This window comes from Symphalangus syndactylus, chromosome 17 (genome assembly GCF_028878055.3).
Source record: "Symphalangus syndactylus isolate Jambi chromosome 17, NHGRI_mSymSyn1-v2.1_pri, whole genome shotgun sequence".
NCBI classification, from domain to species: domain Eukaryota; kingdom Metazoa; phylum Chordata; class Mammalia; order Primates; family Hylobatidae; genus Symphalangus; species Symphalangus syndactylus.
In genome coordinates this window covers 6,271,866-6,292,749 of record NC_072439.2, presented here as the reverse complement: position 1 = coordinate 6,292,749, position 20,884 = coordinate 6,271,866, and positions in this window count along the sequence as shown.

The window sequence follows — 20,884 nt, the reverse complement described above, 5'->3', positions numbered from 1 at the left end:
CTACATTGGGAAAAAGGATATCTTCAAATAAAAACTACACAGATGCATTCTGTGAAACTTATTTCTGATCTGTAAATTCAGTTAACAGAGATAAAACATATTTTTGATTGAGCAGTTATGAAACACTCTTTTTGTAGAAAATGCAAGTGGAGATTCGGAGCGCTAAGAGGGTACTAGTGGAAAAAGGAATGTCTTCAAATATAAACTACACAGAATCATTCGGTGAAACTTCTTTCTGATCTGTGCATTCAGCTAACAGAGTTAAACCATACTTTTGATTGAGCAGATCTGAACACTCTTTCTGTAGAAAATGCAACTGGACATTTGGAGCGCTAAGAGCGTAGTAGTGGAAAAAGGAATATATTGAAATATAAACTACACAGAAGCATTCTGTGAAACTTCTTTCTGATCTGAGCATTCAGCTAACAGAGTTAAACCATACTTTTGATTGAGCAGTTTTGAAACAGTCTGTCTGTAGAAAATGCAACTGGACATTCGTAGCGCTAAGTGGGTAATAGTGGAAAAAAGAATATGTTCAAATATAAACTACACAGAAGCATTGTATGAACCTTCTTTCTGTTCTGTGCATTCAACTAACAGTGTTAAACCATACTTTTGATTGAGCCGTTCTGAAACACTCTTTCTGTAGAAACTGCAATTGGACATTCTGAGCGCTAGGAGGCCTATATAGGGAAAAAGAATGTCTACAAATAAAAACTACACAGAAGAATTGTGTGAAACTTCTTTCTGTTCTGTTTGTTCAACTAAAAGAGTTGAACCTTAGTTTTGATTGAGCCGTTCTGAAACACTCTTTCTGTAGAAAATGCAAGTGGAGATTCGGAGCACTAAGAGGGTAATAGTGGAAAAAGGAATGTCTCCAAATATAAACTACACAGAATCATTCTGTGAAACTTCTTTCTGATCTGTGCATTCAGCTAACAGAGTTAAACCATACTTTTGATTGAGCAGATCTGAACACTCTTTCTGTAGAAAATGCAACTGGACATTTGGAGCGCTAAGAGAGTAGTAGTGGAAAAAGGAATGTATTCAAATATAAACTACACAGAAGCATTCTGTGAAACTTCTTTCTGATCTGAGCATTCAGCTAACAGAGTTAAACCATACTTTTGATTGAGCAGTTTTGAAACACTCTGTCTGTAGAAAATGCAACTGGGCATTCGTAGCGCTAAGTGGGTAATAGTGGAAAAAAGAATATGTTCAAATATAAACTACACAGAAGCATGGTATGAAACTTTTTTCTGTTCTGTGCATTCAACTAACAGAGTTGAACCTTACATTTGATTGAGCCTTTCTGAAACACTCTTTCTGTAGAAACTGCAATTGGACATTCTGAGCGCTAAGAGGCCTCTATTGGGAAAAATAATATCTTCAAATAAAAACTACACAGAAGCATTGTGTTAAACTTATTTCTGATATGTTCATTAGGCTAACAGAGTTAAACCATACTTTTGATTGCGCAGTTCTGAACACTCTTTCTGTAGAAAATGCAAGTGGACATTCGGAGCGCTAAGAGGGTAATAGTGGAAAAAGGAATATATTCAAATATAAACTACACAGTAGCATTCTGTGAAAATACTTTCTGTTCTGTGCATTCAACTAACAGAGTAGAACCTTACTTTTGATTGAGCCGTTCTGAAACACTCTTTCTGTCGAAACTGCAATTGGACATGCTAAGCGCTAAGAGGCCTACATTGGGAAAAAGAATATCTTCAAATAAAAACTACACAGATGCATTCTGTGAAACTTATTTCTGATCTGTAAATTCAGTTAACAGAGATAAAACATATTTTTGATTGAGCAGTTATGAAACACTCTTTTTGTAGAAAATGCAAGTGGAGATTCGGAGCGCTAAGAGGGTAATAGTGGAAAAAGGAATGTCTTCAAATATAAACTACACAGAATCATTCGGTGAAACTTCTTTCTGATCTGTGCATTCAGCTAACAGAGTTAAACCATACTTTTGATTGAGCAGATCTGAACACTCTTTCTGCAGAAAATGCAACTGGACATTTGGAGCGCTAAGAGCGTAGAAGTGGAAAAAGGAATATATTCAAATATAAACTACACAGAAGCATTCTGTGAAACTTCTTTCTGATCTGAGCATTCAGCTAACAGAGTTAAACCATACTTTTGATTGAGCAGTTTTGAAACACTCTGTCTGTAGAAAATGCAACTGGACATTCGTAGCGCTAAGTGGGTAATAGTGGAAAAAAGAATATGTTCAAATATAAACTACACAGAAGCATTGTATGAAACTTCTTTCTGTTCTGTGCATTCAACTAACAGAGTTGAACATTACTTTTGATTGAGCCGTTCTGAAACACTCTTTCTGTAGAAACTGCAATTGGACATTCTGAGCGCTAGGAGGCCGATATTGGGAAAAAGAATGTCTACAAATAAAAACTACAAAGAAGAATTGTGTGAAATTTCTTTCTGTTCTGTTTGTTCAACTAAAAGAGTTGAACCTTAGTTTTGATTGAGCCGTTCTGAAACACTCTTTCTGTAGAAAATGCAAGTGGAGATTCGGAGCGCTAAGAGGGTAATAGTGGAAAAAGGAATGTCTCCAATTATAAACTACACAGAATCATTCTGTGAAACTTCTTTCTGATCTGTGCATTCAGCTAACAGAGTTAAAACATACTTTTGTTTGAGCAGATCTGAACACTATTTCTGTAGAAAATGCAACTTGACATTTGGAGCGCTAAGAGAGTAGTAGTGGAAAAAGGAATATATTCAAATATAAACTACACAGGAGCATTCTGTGAAACTTCTTTCTGATCTGAGCATTCAGCTAACAGAGTTAAACCATACTTTTGATTAAGCAGTTTTGAAACACTCTGTCTGTAGGAAATGCAACGGGACATTCGTAGCGCTAAGTGGGTAATAGTGAAAAAAGAATATGTTCAAATATAAACTACACAGAATCATTGTATGAAACTTCTTTCTGTTCTGTGCATTCAACTAACAGAGTTGAACCTTACTTTTGATTGAGCCTTTCTGAAACACTCTTTCTGTAGAAACTGCAATTGGACATTCTGAGCGCTAAGAGGCTTCTATTGGGAAAAATAATATCTTCAAATAAAAACTACACAGAAGCATTGTGTGAAACTTATTTCTGATATGTTCATTAAGCTAACAGAGTTAAACCATACTTTTGATTGTGCAGTTCTGAACACTCTATCCGTGGAAAATGCAACTGGACATTCGGAGCGCTAAGAGGGTAATAGTGGAAAAAGGAATATATTCAAATATAAACTACACAGTAGCATTCTGTGAAAATTCTTTCTGTTCTGTGCATTCAACTAACAGAGTTGAACCTTACTTTTGATTGAGCCGTTCTGAAACACTCTTTCTGTAGAAACTGCAATTGGACATGCTAAGCGCTAAGAGGCCTACATTGGGAAAAAGAATATCTTCAAATAAAAACTACACAGATGCATTCTGTGAAACTTATTTCTGATCTGTAAATTCAGTTAACAGAGATAAAACATATTTTTGATTGAGCAGTTATGAAACACTCTTTTTGTAGAAAATGCAAATGGAGATTCGGAGCGCTAAGAAGGTAATAGTGGAAAAAGGAATGTCTTCAAATATAAACTACACAGAATCATTCGGTGAAACATCTTTCTGATCTGTGCATTCAGCTAACAGAGTTAAACCATACTTTTGATTGAGCAGATCTGAACACTCTTTCTGTAGAAAATGCAACTGGACATTTGGAGCGCTAAGAGCGTAGTAGTGGAAAAAGGAATATATTCAAATATAAACTACACAGAAGCATTCTGTTAAACTTCTTTCTGATCTGAGCATTCAGCTAACAGAGTTAAACCATACTTTTGATTGAGCAGTTTTGAAACACTCTGTCTGTAGAAAATGCAACTGGACATTCGTAGCGCTAAGTGGGTAATAGTTGAAAAAAGAATATGTTCAAATATAAACTACACAGAAGCATTGTATGAACCTTCTTTCTGTTGTGTGCATTCAACTAACAGAGTTGAACCTTACTTTTGATTGAGCCGTTCTGAAACACTCTTTCTGTAGAAACTGCAATTGGACATTCTGAGCGCTAAGAGGCCTATATTGGGAAAAAGAATGTCTACAAATAAAAACTACACAGAAGAATTGTGTGAAACTTCTTTCTGTTCTGTTTGTTCAACTAAAAGAGTTGAACCTTAGTTTTGATTGAGCCGTTCTGAAACACTCTTTCTGTAGAAAATGCAAGTGGAGATTCGGAGCGCTAAGAGGGTAATAGTGGGAAAAGAAATGTCTCCAAATATAAACTACACAGAATCATTCTGTGAAACTTCTTTCTGATCTGTGCATTCAGCTAACAGAGTTAAACCATACTTTTGATTGAGCAGATCTGAACACTCTTTCTGTAGAAAATGCAACTGGACATTTGGAGCGCTAAGAGAGTAGTAGTGGAAAAAGGAATATATTCAAATATAAACTACACAGAAGCATTCTGTGAAACTTCTTTCTGATCTGAGCATTTAGCTAACAGAGTTAAACCATACTTTTGATTGAGCAGTTTTGAAACACTCTGTCTGTAGAAAATGCAACTGGACATTCGTAGCGCTAAGTGGGTAATAGTGGAAAAAAGAATATGTTAAAATATAAACTACACAGAAGCATTGTATGAAACTTCTTTCTGTTCTGTGCATTCAACTAACAGAGTTGAACCTTACTTTTGATTGAGCCTTTCTGAAACACTCTTTCTGTAGAAACTGCAATTGGACATTCTGAGCGCTAAGAGGCCTCTATTGGGAAAAATAATATCTTCAAATAAAAACTACACAGAAGAATTGTGTTAAACTTATTTCTGATATGTTCATTAGGCTAACAGAGTTAAACCATACTTTTGATTGCGCAGTTCTGAACACTCTTTGTGTAGAAAATGCAAGTGGACATTCGGAGCGCTAAGAGTGTAATAGTGGAAAAAGGAATATATTCAAATATAAACTACACAGTAGCATTCTGTGAAAATTCTTTCTGTTCTGTGCATTCAACTAACAGAGTTGAACCTTACTTTTGATTGAGCCGTTCTGAAACACTCTTTCTGTAGAAACTGAAATTGGACATGCTAAGCGCTAAGAAGCCTACATTGGGAAAAAGAATATCTTCAAATAAAAACTACACAGATGCATTCTGTGAAACTTATTTCTGATCTGTAAATTCAGTTAACAGAGATAAAACATATTTTTGATTGAGCAGTTATGAAACACTCTTTTTGTAGAAAATGCAAGTGGAGATTCGGAGCGCTAAGTGGGTACTAGTGGAAAAAGGAATGTCTTCAAATATAAACTACACAGAATCATTCGGTGAAACTTCTTTCTGATCTGTGCATTCAGCTAACAGAGTAAAACCATACTTTTGATTGAGCAGATCTGAACACTCTTTCTGTAGAAAATGCAACTGGACATTTGGAGCGCTAAGAGCGTAGTAGTGGAAAAAGGAATATATTCAAATATAAACTACACAGAAGCATTCTGTGAAACTTCTTTCTGATCTGAGCATTCAGCTAACAGAGTTAAACCATACTTTTGATTGAGCAGTTTTGAAACACTCTGTCTGTAGGAAATGCAACTGGACATTCGTAGCGCTAAGTGGGTAATAGTGGAAAAAAGAATATGTTCAAATATAAACTACACAGAAGCATTGTATGAAACTTCTTTCTGTTCTGTGCATTCAACTAACAGAGTTGAACATTACTTTTGATTGAGCCGTTCTGAAACACTCTTTCTGTAGAAACTGCAATTGGACATTCTGAGCGCTAGGAGGCCGATATTGGGAAAAAGAATGTCTACAAATAAAAACTACAAAGAAGAATTGTGTGAAATTTCTTTCTGTTCTGTTTGTTCAACTAAAAGAGTTGAACCTTAGTTTTGATTGAGCCGTTCTGAAACACTCTTTCTGTAGAAAATGCAAGTGGAGATTCGGAGCGCTAAGAGGGTAATAGTGGAAAAAGGAATGTCTCCAATTATAAACTACACAGAATCATTCTGTGAAACTTCTTTCTGATCTGTGCATTCAGCTAACAGAGTTAAAACATACTTTTGTTTGAGCAGATCTGAACACTATTTCTGTAGAAAATGCAACTTGACATTTGGAGCGCTAAGAGAGTAGTAGTGGAAAAAGGAATATATTCAAATATAAACTACACAGGAGCATTCTGTGAAACTTCTTTCTGATCTGAGCATTCAGCTAACAGAGTTAAACCATACTTTTGATTAAGCAGTTTTGAAACACTCTGTCTGTAGGAAATGCAACGGGACATTCGTAGCGCTAAGTGGGTAATAGTGAAAAAAGAATATGTTCAAATATAAACTACACAGAATCATTGTATGAAACTTCTTTCTGTTCTGTGCATTCAACTAACAGAGTTGAACCTTACTTTTGATTGAGCCTTTCTGAAACACTCTTTCTGTAGAAACTGCAATTGGACATTCTGAGCGCTAAGAGGCTTCTATTGGGAAAAATAATATCTTCAAATAAAAACTACACAGAAGAATTGTGTGAAACTTATTTCTGATATGTTCATTAAGCTAACAGAGTTAAACCATACTTTTGATTGTGCAGTTCTGAACACTCTATCCGTGGAAAATGCAACTGGACATTCGGAGCGCTAAGAGGGTAATAGTGGAAAAAGGAATATATTCAAATATAAACTACACAGTAGCATTCTGTGAAAATTCTTTCTGTTCTGTGCATTCAACTAACAGAGTTGAACCTTACTTTTGATTGAGCCGTTCTGAAACACTCTTTCTGTAGAAACTGCAATTGGACATGCTAAGCGCTAAGAGGCCTACATTGGGAAAAAGAATATCTTCAAATAAAAACTACACAGATGCATTCTGTGAAACTTATTTCTGATCTGTAAATTCAGTTAACAGAGATAAAACATATTTTTGATTGAGCAGTTATGAAACACTCTTTTTGTAGAAAATGCAAATGGAGATTCGGAGCGCTAAGAAGGTAATAGTGGAAAAAGGAATGTCTTCAAATATAAACTACACAGAATCATTCGGTGAAACATCTTTCTGATCTGTATATTCAGCTAACAGAGTTAAACCATACTTTTGATTGAGCAGATCTGAACACTCTTTCTGTAGAAAATGCAACTGGACATTTGGAGCGCTAAGAGCGTAGTAGTGGAAAAAGGAATATATTCAAATATAAACTACACAGAAGCATTCTGTTAAACTTCTTTCTGATCTGAGCATTCAGCTAACAGAGTTAAACCATACTTTTGATTGAGCAGTTTTGAAACACTCTGTCTGTAGAAAATGCAACTGGACATTCGTAGCGCTAAGTGGGTAATAGTTGAAAAAAGAATATGTTCAAATATAAACTACACAGAAGCATTGTATGAACCTTCTTTCTGTTGTGTGCATTCAACTAACAGAGTTGAACCTTACTTTTGATTGAGCCGTTCTGAAACACTCTTTCTGTAGAAACTGCAATTGGACATTCTGAGCGCTAAGAGGCCTATATTGGGAAAAAGAATGTCTACAAATAAAAACTACACAGAAGAATTGTGTGAAACTTCTTTCTGTTCTGTTTGTTCAACTAAAAGAGTTGAACCTTAGTTTTGATTGAGCCGTTCTGAAACACTCTTTCTGTAGAAAATGCAAGTGGAGATTCGGAGCGCTAAGAGGGTAATAGTGGGAAAAGAAATGTCTCCAAATATAAACTACACAGAATCATTCTGTGAAACTTCTTTCTGATCTGTGCATTCAGCTAACAGAGTTAAACCATACTTTTGATTGAGCAGATCTGAACACTCTTTCTGTAGAAAATGCAACTGGACATTTGGAGCGCTAAGAGAGTAGTAGTGGAAAAAGGAATATATTCAAATATAAACTACACAGAAGCATTCTGTGAAACTTCTTTCTGATCTGAGCATTTAGCTAACAGAGTTAAACCATACTTTTGATTGAGCAGTTTTGAAACACTCTGTCTGTAGAAAATGCAACTGGACATTCGTAGCGCTAAGTGGGTAATAGTGGAAAAAAGAATATGTTCAAATATAAACTACACAGAAGCATTGTATGAAACTTCTTTCTGTTCTGTGCATTCAACTAACAGAGTTGAACCTTACTTTTGATTGAGCCTTTCTGAAACACTCTTTCTGTAGAAACTGCAATTGGACATTCTGAGCGCTAAGAGGCCTCTATTGGGAAAAATAATATCTTCAAATAAAAACTACACAGAAGAATTGTGTTAAACTTATTTCTGATATGTTCATTAGGCTAACAGAGTTAAACCATACTTTTGATTGCGCAGTTCTGAACACTCTTTGTGTAGAAAATGCAAGTGGACATTCGGAGCGCTAAGAGTGTAATAGTGGAAAAAGGAATATATTCAAATATAAACTACACAGTAGCATTCTGTGAAAATTCTTTCTGTTCTGTGCATTCAACTAACAGAGTTGAACCTTACTTTTGATTGAGCCGTTCTGAAACACTCTTTCTGTAGAAACTGAAATTGGACATGCTAAGCGCTAAGAAGCCTACATTGGGAAAAAGAATATCTTCAAATAAAAACTACACAGATGCATTCTGTGAAACTTATTTCTGATCTGTAAATTCAGTTAACAGAGATAAAACATATTTTTGATTGAGCAGTTATGAAACACTCTTTTTGTAGAAAATGCAAGTGGAGATTCGGAGCGCTAAGTGGGTACTAGTGGAAAAAGGAATGTCTTCAAATATAAACTACACAGAATCATTCGGTGAAACTTCTTTCTGATCTGTGCATTCAGCTAACAGAGTAAAACCATACTTTTGATTGAGCAGATCTGAACACTCTTTCTGTAGAAAATGCAACTGGACATTTGGAGCGCTAAGAGCGTAGTAGTGGAAAAAGGAATATATTCAAATATAAACTACACAGAAGCATTCTGTGAAACTTCTTTCTGATCTGAGCATTCAGCTAACAGAGTTAAACCATACTTTTGATTGAGCAGTTTTGAAACACTCTGTCTGTAGGAAATGCAACTGGACATTCGTAGCGCTAAGTGGGTAATAGTGGAAAAAAGAATATGTTCAAATATAAACTACACAGAAGCATTGTATGAAACTTCTTTCTGTTCTGTGCATTCAACTAACAGAGTTGAACCATACTTTTGATTGAGCCGTTCTGAAACACTCTTTCTGTAGAAACTGCAATTGGACATTCTGAGCGCTAGGAGGCCTATATTGGGAAAAAGAATGTCTACAAATAAAAACTACACAGAAGAATTGTGTGAAACTTCTTTCTGTTCTGTTTGTTCAACTAAAAGAGTTGAACCTTAGTTTTGATTGAGCCGTTCTGAAACACTCTTTCTGTAGAAAATGCAAGTGGAGATTCGGAGCGCTAAGAGGGTAATAGTGGAAAAAGGAATGTCTCCAAATATAAACTACACAGAATCATTCAGTGAAACTTCTTTCTGATCTGTGCATTCAGCTAACAGAGTTAAACCATACTTTTGATTGAGCAGATCTGAACACTCTTTCTGTAGAAAATGCAACTGGACATTTGGAGCGCTAAGAGAGTAGTAGTGTAAAAAGGAATATATTCAAATATAAACTACACAGAAGCATTCTGTGAAATTTCTTTCTGATCTGAGCATTCAGCTAACAGAGTTAAACCATACTTTTGATTGAGCAGTTTTGAAACACTCTGTCTGTAGAAAATGCAACGGGACATTCGTAGCGCTAAGTGGGTAATTGTGGAAAAAAGAATATGTTCAAATATAAACTACACAGAAGCATTGTATGAAACTTCTTTCTGTTCTGTGCATTCAACTAACAGAGTTGAACCTTACTTTTGATTGAGCCTTTCTGAAACACTCTTTCTGTAGAAACTGCAATTGGACATTCTGAGCGCTAAGAGGCCTCTATTGGGAAAAATAATATCTTCAAATAAAAACTACACAGAAGCATTGTGTGAAACTTCTTTCTGATATGTTCATTAAGCTAACAGAGTTAAACCATACTTTTTATTGCGCAGTTCTGAACACTCTTTCTGTAGAAAATGCAAGTGGACATTCGGAGCGCTAAGAGGGTAATAGTGGAAAAAGGAATATATTCAAATATAAACTACACAGTAGCATTCTGTGAAAATTCTTTCTGTTCTGTGCATTCAACTAACAGAGTTGAACCTTACTTTTGATTGAGCCGTTCTGAAACACTCTTTCTGTAGAAACTGCAATTGGACATGCTAAGCGCTAAGAGGCCTACATTGGGAAAAAGGATATCTTCAAATAAAAACTACACAGATGCATTCTGTGAAACTTATTTCTGATCTGTAAATTCAGTTAACAGAGATAAAACATATTTTTGATTGAGCAGTTATGAAACACTCTTTTTGTAGAAAATGCAAGTGGAGATTCGGAGCGCTAAGAGGGTACTAGTGGAAAAAGGAATGTCTTCAAATATAAACTACACAGAATCATTCGGTGAAACTTCTTTCTGATCTGTGCATTCAGCTAACAGAGTTAAACCATACTTTTGATTGAGCAGATCTGAACACTCTTTCTGTAGAAAATGCAACTGGACATTTGGAGCGCTAAGAGCGTAGTAGTGGAAAAAGGAATATATTGAAATATAAACTACACAGAAGCATTCTGTGAAACTTCTTTCTGATCTGAGCATTCAGCTAACAGAGTTAAACCATACTTTTGATTGAGCAGTTTTGAAACACTCTGTCTGTAGAAAATGCAACTGGACATTCGTAGCGCTAAGTGGGTAATAGTGGAAAAAAGAATATGTTCAAATATAAACTACACAGAAGCATTGTATGAACCTTCTTTCTGTTCTGTGCATTCAACTAACAGTGTTGAACCATACTTTTGATTGAGCCGTTCTGAAACACTCTTTCTGTAGAAACTGCAATTGGACATTCTGAGCGCTAGGAGGCCTATATAGGGAAAAAGAATGTCTACAAATAAAAACTACACAGAAGAATTGTGTGAAACTTCTTTCTGTTCTGTTTGTTCAACTAAAAGAGTTGAACCTTAGTTTTGATTGAGCCGTTCTGAAACACTCTTTCTGTAGAAAATGCAAGTGGAGATTCGGAGCACTAAGAGGGTAATAGTGGAAAAAGGAATGTCTCCAAATATAAACTACACAGAATCATTCTGTGAAACTTCTTTCTGATCTGTGCATTCAGCTAACAGAGTTAAACCATACTTTTGATTGAGCAGATCTGAACACTCTTTCTGTAGAAAATGCAACTGGACATTTGGAGCGCTAAGAGAGTAGTAGTGGAAAAAGGAATGTATTCAAATATAAACTACACAGAAGCATTCTGTGAAACTTCTTTCTGATCTGAGCATTCAGCTAACAGAGTTAAACCATACTTTTGATTGAGCAGTTTTGAAACACTCTGTCTGTAGAAAATGCAACTGGGCATTCGTAGCGCTAAGTGGGTAATAGTGGAAAAAAGAATATGTTCAAATATAAACTACACAGAAGCATGGTATGAAACTTTTTTCTGTTCTGTGCATTCAACTAACAGAGTTGAACCTTACATTTGATTGAGCCTTTCTGAAACACTCTTTCTGTAGAAACTGCAATTGGACATTCTGAGCGCTAAGAGGCCTCTATTGGGAAAAATAATATCTTCACATAAAAACTACACAGAAGCATTGTGTTAAACTTATTTCTGATATGTTCATTAGGCTAACAGAGATAAACCATACTTTTGATTGCGCAGTTCTGAACACTCTTTCTGTAGAAAATGCAAGTGGACATTCGGAGCGCTAAGAGGGTAATAGTGGAAAAAGGAATATATTCAAATATAAACTACACAGTAGCATTCTGTGAAAATACTTTCTGTTCTGTGCATTCAACTAACAGAGTAGAACCTTACTTTTGATTGAGCCGTTCTGAAACACTCTTTCTGTCGAAACTGCAATTGGACATGCTAAGCGCTAAGAGGCCTACATTGGGAAAAAGAATATCTGCAAATAAAAACTACACAGATGCATTCTGTGAAACTTATTTCTGATCTGTAAATTCAGTTAACAGAGATAAAACATATTTTTGATTGAGCAGTTATGAAACACTCTTTTTGTAGAAAATGCAAGTGGAGATTCGGAGCGCTAAGAGGGTAATAGTGGAAAAAGGAATGTCTTCAAATATAAACTACACAGAATCATTCGGTGAAACTTCTTTCTGATCTGTGCATTCAGCTAACAGAGTTAAACCATACTTTTGATTGAGCAGATCTGAACACTCTTTCTGCAGAAAATGCAACTGGACATTTGGAGCGCTAAGAGCGTAGAAGTGGAAAAAGGAATATATTCAAATATAAACTACACAGAAGCATTCTGTGAAACTTCTTTCTGATCTGAGCATTCAGCTAACAGAGTTAAACCATACTTTTGATTGAGCAGTTTTGAAACACTCTGTCTGTAGAAAATGCAACTGGACATTCGTAGCGCTAAGTGGGTAATAGTGGAAAAAAGAATATGTTCAAATATAAACTACACAGAAGCATTGTATGAAACTTCTTTCTGTTCTGTGCATTCAACTAACAGAGTTGAACATTACTTTTGATTGAGCCGTTCTGAAACACTCTTTCTGTAGAAACTGCAATTGGACATTCTGAGCGCTAGGAGGCCGATATTGGGAAAAAGAATGTCTACAAATAAAAACTACACAGAAGAATTGTGTGAAATTTCTTTCTGTTCTGTTTGTTCAACTAAAAGAGTTGAACCTTAGTTTTGATTGAGCCGTTCTGAAACACTCTTTCTGTAGAAAATGCAAGTGGAGATTCGGAGCGCTAAGAGGGTAATAGTGGAAAAAGGAATGTCTCCAATTATAAACTACACAGAATCATTCTGTGAAACTTCTTTCTGATCTGTGCATTCAGCTAACAGAGTTAAAACATACTTTTGTTTGAGCAGATCTGAACACTATTTCTGTAGAAAATGCAACTTGACATTTGGAGCGCTAAGAGAGTAGTAGTGGAGAAAGGAATATATTCAAATATAAACTACACAGGAGCATTCTGTGAAACTTCTTTCTGATCTGAGCATTCAGCTAACAGAGTTAAACCGTACTTTTGATTAAGCAGTTTTGAAACACTCTGTCTGTAGGAAATGCAACGGGACATTCGTAGCGCTAAGTGGGTAATAGTGAAAAAAGAATATGTTCAAATATAAACTACACAGAATCATTGTATGAAACTTCTTTCTGTTCTGTGCATTCAACTAACAGAGTTGAACCTTACTTTTGATTGAGCCTTTCTGAAACACTCTTTCTGTAGAAACTGCAATTGGACATTCTGAGCGCTAAGAGGCTTCTATTGGGAAAAATAATATCTTCAAATAAAAACTACACAGAAGCATTGTGTGAAACTTATTTCTGATATGTTCATTAAGCTAACAGAGTTAAACCATACTTTTGATTGTGCAGTTCTGAACACTCTATCCGTGGAAAATGCAAGTGGACATTCGGAGCGCTAAGAGGGTAATAGTGGAAAAAGGAATATATACAAATATAAACTACACAGTAGCATTCTGTGAAAATTCTTTCTGTTCTGTGCATTCAACTAACAGAGTTGAACCTTACTTTTGATTGAGCCGTTCTGAAACACTCTTTCTGTAGAAACTGCAATTGGACATGCTAAGCGCAAAGAGGCCTACATTGGGAAAAAGAATATCTTCAAATAAAAACTACACAGATGCATTCTGTGAAACTTATTTCTGATCTGTAAATTCAGTTAACAGAGATAAAACATATTTTTGATTGAGCAGTTATGAAACACTCTTTTTGTAGAAAATGCAAATGGAGATTCGGAGCGCTAAGAAGGTAATAGTGGAAAAAGGAATGTCTTCAAATATAAACTACACAGAATCATTCGGTGAAACATCTTTCTGATCTGTGCATTCAGCTAACAGAGTTAAACCATACTTTTGATTGAGCAGATCTGAACACTCTTTCTGTAGAAAATGCAACTGGACATTTGGAGCGCTAAGAGCGTAGTAGTGGAAAAAGGAATATATTCAAATATAAACTACACAGAAGCATTCTGTTAAACTTCTTTCTGATCTGAGCATTCAGCTAACAGAGTTAAACCATACTTTTGATTGAGCAGTTTTGAAACACTCTGTCTGTAGAAAATGCAACTGGACATTCGTAGCGCTAAGTGGGTAATAGTTGAAAAAAGAATATGTTCAAATATAAACTACACAGAAGCATTGTATGAACCTTCTTTCTGTTGTGTGCATTCAACTAACAGAGTTGAACCTTACTTTTGATTGAGCCGTTCTGAAACACTCTTTCTGTAGAAACTGCAATTGGACATTCTGAGCGCTAAGAGGCCTATATTGGGAAAAAGAATGTCTACAAATAAAAACTACACAGAAGAATTGTGTGAAACTTCTTTCTGTTCTGTTTGTTCAACTAAAAGAGTTGAACCTTAGTTTTGATTGAGCCGTTCTGAAACACTCTTTCTGTAGAAAATGCAAGTGGAGATTCGGAGCGCTAAGAGGGTAATAGTGGGAAAAGAAATGTCTCCAAATATAAACTACACAGAATCATTCTGTGAAACTTCTTTCTGATCTGTGCATTCAGCTAACAGAGTTAAACCATACTTTTGATTGAGCAGATCTGAACACTCTTTCTGTAGAAAATGCAACTGGACATTTGGAGCGCTAAGAGAGTAGTAGTGGAAAAAGGAATATATTCAAATATAAACTACACAGAAGCATTCTGTGAAACTTCTTTCTGATCTGAGCATTCAGCTAACAGAGTTAAACCATACTTTTGATTGAGCAGTTTTGAAACACTCTGTCTGTAGAAAATGCAACTGGACATTCGTAGCGCTAAGTGGGTAATAGTGGAAAAAAGAATATGTTCAAATATAAACTACACAGAAGCATTGTATGAAACTTCTTTCTGTTCTGTGCATTCAACTAACAGAGTTGAACCTTACTTTTGATTGAGCCTTTCTGAAACACTCTTTCTGTAGAAACTGCAATTGGACATTCTGAGCGCTAAGAGGCCTCTATTGGGAAAAATAATATCTTCAAATAAAAACTACACAGAAGAATTGTGTTAAACTTATTTCTGATATGTTCATTAGGCTAACAGATTTAAACCATACTTTTGATTGCGCAGTTCTGAACACTCTTTGTGTAGAAAATGCAAGTGGACATTCGGAGCGCTAAGAGTGTAATAGTGGAAAAAGGAATATATTCAAATATAAACTACACAGTAGCATTCTGTGAAAATTCTTTCTGTTCTGTGCATTCAACTAACAGAGTTGAACCTTACTTTTGATTGAGCCGTTCTGAAACACTCTTTCTGTAGAAACTGAAATTGGACATGCTAAGCGCTAAGAGGCCTACATTGGGAAAAAGAATATCTTCAAATAAAAACTACACAGATGCATTCTGTGAAACTTATTTCTGATCTGTAAATTCAGTTAACAGAGATAAAACATATTTTTGATTGAGCAGTTATGAAACACTCTTTTTGTAGAAAATGCAAGTGGAGATTCGGAGCGCTAAGTGGGTACTAGTGGAAAAAGGAATGTCTTCAAATATAAACTACACAGAATCATTCGGTGAAACTTCTTTCTGATCTGTGCATTCAGCTAACAGAGTTAAACCATACTTTTGATTGAGCAGATCTGAACACTCTTTCTGTAGAAAATGCAACTGGACATTTGGAGCGCTAAGAGCGTAGTAGTGGAAAAAGGAATATATTCAAATATAAACTACACAGAAGCATTCTGTGAAACTTCTTTCTGATCTGAGCATTCAGCTAACAGAGTTAAACCATACTTTTGATTGAGCAGTTTTGAAACACTCTGTCTGTAGAAAATGCAACTGGACATTCGTAGCGCTAAGTGGGTAATAGTGGAAAAAAGAATATGTTCAAATATAAACTACACAGAAGCATTGTATGAACCTTCTTTCTGTTCTGTGCATTCAACTAACAGAGTTGAACCTTACTTTTGATTGAGCCGTTCTGAAACACTCTTTCTGTAGAAACTGCAATTGGACATTCTGAGCGCTAGGAGGCCTATATTGGGAAAAAGAATGTCTACAAATAAAAACTACACAGAAGAATTGTGTGAAACTTCTTTCTGTTCTGTTTGTTCAACTAAAAGAGTGGAACCTTAGTTTTGATTGAGCCGTTCTGAAACACTCTTTCTGTAGAAAATGCAAGTGGAGATTCGGAGCGCTAGGAGGGTAATAGTGGAAAAAGGAATGTCTCCAAATATAAACTACACAGAATCATTCTGTGAAACTTCTTTCTGATCTGTGCATTCAGCTAACAGAGTTAAACCATACTTTTGATTGAGCAGATCTGAACACTCTTTCTGTAGAAAATGCAACTGGACATTTGGAGCGCTAAGAGAGTAGTAGTGGAAAAAGGAATATATTCAAATATAAACTACACAGAAGCATTCTGTGAAACTTCTTTCTGATCTGAGCATTCAGCTAACAGAGTTAAACCATACTTTTGATTGAGCAGTTTTGAAACACTCTGTCTGTAGAAAATGCAACTGGACATTCGTAGCGCTAAGTGGGTAATAGTGGAAAAAAGAATATGTTCAAATATAAACTACACAGAAGCATTGTATGAAACTTCTTTCTGTTCTGTGCATTTAACTAACAGAGTTGAACCTTACTTTTGATTGAGCCTTTCTGAAACAATCTTTCTGTAGAAACTGCAATTGGACATTCTGAGCACTAAGAGGCCTCTATTGGGAAAAATAATATCTTCAAGTAAAAACTACACAGAAGAATTGTGTTAAATTTATTTCTGATATGTTCATTAGGCTAACAGAGTTAAACCATACTTTTGATTGCGCAGTTCTGAACACTCTTTCTGTAGAAAATGCAAGTGGACATTCGGAGCGCTAAGAGGGTAATAGTGGAAAAAGGAATATATTCAAATATAAACTACACAGTAGCATTCTGTGAAAATTCTTTATGTTCTGTGCATTCAACTAACAGAGTAGAACCTGACTTTTGATTGAGCCGTTCTGAAACACTCTTTCTGTCGAAACTGCAATTGGACATGCTAAGCGCTAAGAGGCCTACATTGGGAAAAAGAATATCTTCAAATAAAAACTACACAGATGCATTCTGTGAAAATTATTTCTGATCTGTAAATTCAGTTAACAGAGATAAAACATATTTTTGATTGAGCAGTTATGAAACACTCTTTTTGTAGAAAATGCAAGTGGAGATTCGGAGCGCTAAGAGGGTAATAGTGGAAAAAGGAATGTCTTCAAATATAAACTACACAGAATCATTCGGTGAAACTTCTTTCTGATCTGTGCATTCAGCTAACAGAGTTAAACCATACTTTTGATTGAGCAGATCTGAACACTCTTTCTGTAGAAAATGCAACTGGACATTTGGAGCGCTAAGAGCGTAGTAGTGGAAAAAGGAATATATTCAAATATAAACTACACAGAAGCATTCTGTGAAACTTCTTTCTGATCTGAGCATTCAGCTAACAGAGTTAAACCATACTTTTGATTGAGCAGTTTTGAAACACTCTGTCTGTAGAAAATGCAACTGGACATTCGTAGCGCTAAGTGGGTAATAGTGGAAAAAAGAATATGTTCAAATATAAACTACACAGAAGCATTGTATGAAACTTCTTTCTGTTCTGTGCATTCAACTAACAGAGTTGAACCATACTTTTGATTGAGCCGTTCTGAAACACTCTTTCTGTAGAAACTGCAACTGGACATTCTGAGCGCTAAGAGGCCTATATTGGGAATAAGAATGTCTACAAATAAAAACTACACAGAAGAATTGTGTGAAACTTCTTTCTGTTCTGTTTGTTCAACTAAAAGAGTTGAACCTTAGTTTTGATTGAGCCGTTCTGAAACACTCTTGCTGTAGAAAATGCAAGTGGAGATTCGGAGCGCTAAGAGGGTAATAGTGGAAAAAGGAATGTCTCCAAATATAAACTACACAGAATCATTCTGTGAAACTTCTTTCTGATCTGTGCATTCAGCTAACAGAATTAAACCATACTTTTGATTGAGCAGATCTGAACACTCTTTCTGTAGAAAATGCAACTGGACATTTGGAGCGCTAAGAGAGTAGTAGTGGAAAAAGGAATATATTCAAATATAAACTACACAGAAGCATTCTGTGAAACTTCTTTCTGATCTGAGCATTCAGCTAACAGAGTTAAACCATACTTTTGATTGAGCAGTTTTGAAACACTCTGTCTGTAGAAAATGCAACGGGACATTCGTAGCGCTAAGTGGGTAATAGTTGAAAAAAGAATATGTTCAAATATAAACTACACAGAAGCATTGTATGAAACTTCTTTCTGTTCTGTGCATTCAACTAACAGAGTTGAACCTTACTTTTGATTGAGCCTTTCTGAAACACTCTTTCTGTAGAAAGTGCAATTGGACATTCTGAGCGCTAAGAGGCCTCTATTGGGAAAAATAATATCTTCAAATAATTACACAGAAGCATTGTGTGAAACTTATTTCTGATATGTTCATTAAGCTAACAGAGTTAAACCATATTTTTGATTGCGCAGTTCTGAACACTCTTTCTGTAGAAAATGCAAGTGGACATTCGGAGCGCTAAGAGGGTAATAGTGGAAAAAGGAATATATTCAAATATAAACTACACAGTAGCATTCTGTGAAAATTCTTTCTGTTCTGTGCATTCAACTAACAGAGTTGAACCTTTCTTTTGATTGAGCCGTTCTGAAACACTCTTTCTGTAGAAACTGAAATTGGACATGCTAAGTGTTAAGAGGCCTACATTGGGAAAAAGAATATCTTCAAATAAAAACTACACAGATGCATTCTGTGAAACTTATTTCTGATCTGTAATTTCAGTTAACAGAGATAAAACATATTTTTCATTGAGCAGTTATGAAACACTCTTTTTGTAGAAAATGCAAGTGGAGATTCGGAGCGCTAAGAGGGTAATAGTGGAAAAAGGAATGTCTTCAAATATAAACTACACAGAATCATTCGGTGAAACTTCTTTCTGATCTGTGCATTCAGCTAACAGAGTTAAACCATACTTTTGATTGAGCAGATCTGAACACTCTTTCTGTAGAAAATGCAACTGGACATTTGGAGCGCTAAGAGCGTAGTAGTGGAAAAAGGAATATATTCAAATATAAACTACACAGAAGCATTCTGTGAAACTTCTTTCTGATCTGAGCATTCAGCTAACAGAGTTAAACCATACTTTTGATTGAGCAGTTTTGAAACACTCTGTCTGTAGAAAATGCAACTGGACATTCGTAGCGCTAAGTGGGTAATAGTGGAAAAAAGAATATGTTCAAATATAAACTACACAGAAGCATTGTATGAACCTTCTTTCTGTTCTGTGCATTCAACTAACAGAGTTGAACCTTACTTTTGATTGAGCCTTTCTGAAACACTCTTTCTGTAGAAACTGCAATTGGACATTCTGAGCGCTAGGAGGCCTATATTGGGAAAAAGAATGTCTACAAATAAAAACTACACAGAAGAATTGTGTGAAACTTCTTTCTGTTCTGTTTGTTCAACTAAAAGAGTGGAACCTTAGTTTTGATTGAGCCGTTCTGAAACACTCTTTCTGTAGAAAATGCAAGTGGAGATTCGGAGCGCTAGGAGGGTAATAGTGGAAAAAGGAATGTCTCCAAATATAAACTACACAGAATCATTCTGTGAAACTTCTTTCTGATCTGTGCATTCAGCTAACAGAGTTAAACCATACTTTTGATTGAGCAGATCTGAACACTCTTTCTGTAGAAAATGCAACTGGACATTTGGAGCGCTAAGAGAGTAGTAGTGGAAAAAGGAATATATTCAAATATAAACTACACAGAAGCATTCTGTGAAACTTCTTTCTGATCTGAGCATTCAGCTAACAGAGTTAAACCATACTTTTGATTGAGCAGTTTTGAAACACTCTGTCTGTAGAAAATGCAACGGGACATTCGTAGCGCTAAGTGGGTAATTGTGGAAAAAAGAATATGTTCAAATATAAACTACACAGAAGCATTGTATGAAACTTCTTTCTGTTCTGTGCATTCAACTAACAGAGTTGAACCTTACTTTTGATTGAGCCTTTCTGAAACACTCTTTCTGTAGAAACTGCAATTGGACATTCTGAGCGCTAAGAGGCCTCTATTGGGAAAAATAATATCTTCAAATAAAAACTACACAGAAGCATTGTGTGAAACTTCTTTCTGATATGTTCATTAAGCTAACAGAGTTAAACCATACTTTTTATTGCGCAGTTCTGAACACTCTTTCTGTAGAAAATGCAAGTGGACATTCGGAGCGCTAAGAGGGTAATAGTGGAAAAAGGAATATATTCAAATATAAACTACACAGTAGCATTCTGTGAAAATTCTTTCTGTTCTGTGCATTCAACTAACAGAGTTGAACCTTACTTTTGATTGAGCCGTTCTGAAACACTCTTTCTGTAGAAACTGCAATTGGACATGCTAAGCGCTAAGAGGCCTACATTGGGAAAAAGGATATCTTCAAATAAAAACTACACAGATGCATTCTGTGAAACTTATTTCTGATCTGTAAATTCAGTTAACAGAGATAAAACATATTTTTGATTGAGCAGTTATGAAACACTCTTTTTGTAGAAAATGCAAGTGGAGATTCGGAGCGCTAAGAGGGTACTAGTGGAAAAAGGAATGTCTTCAAATATAAACTACACAGAATCATTCGGTGAAACTTCTTTCTGATCTGTGCATTCAGCTAACAGAGTTAAACCATACTTTTGATTGAGCAGATCTGAACACTCTTTCTGTAGAAAATGCAACTGGACATTTGGAGCGCTAAGAGCGTAGTAGTGGAAAAAGGAATATATTGAAATATAAACTACACAGAAGCATTCTGTGAAATTTCTTTC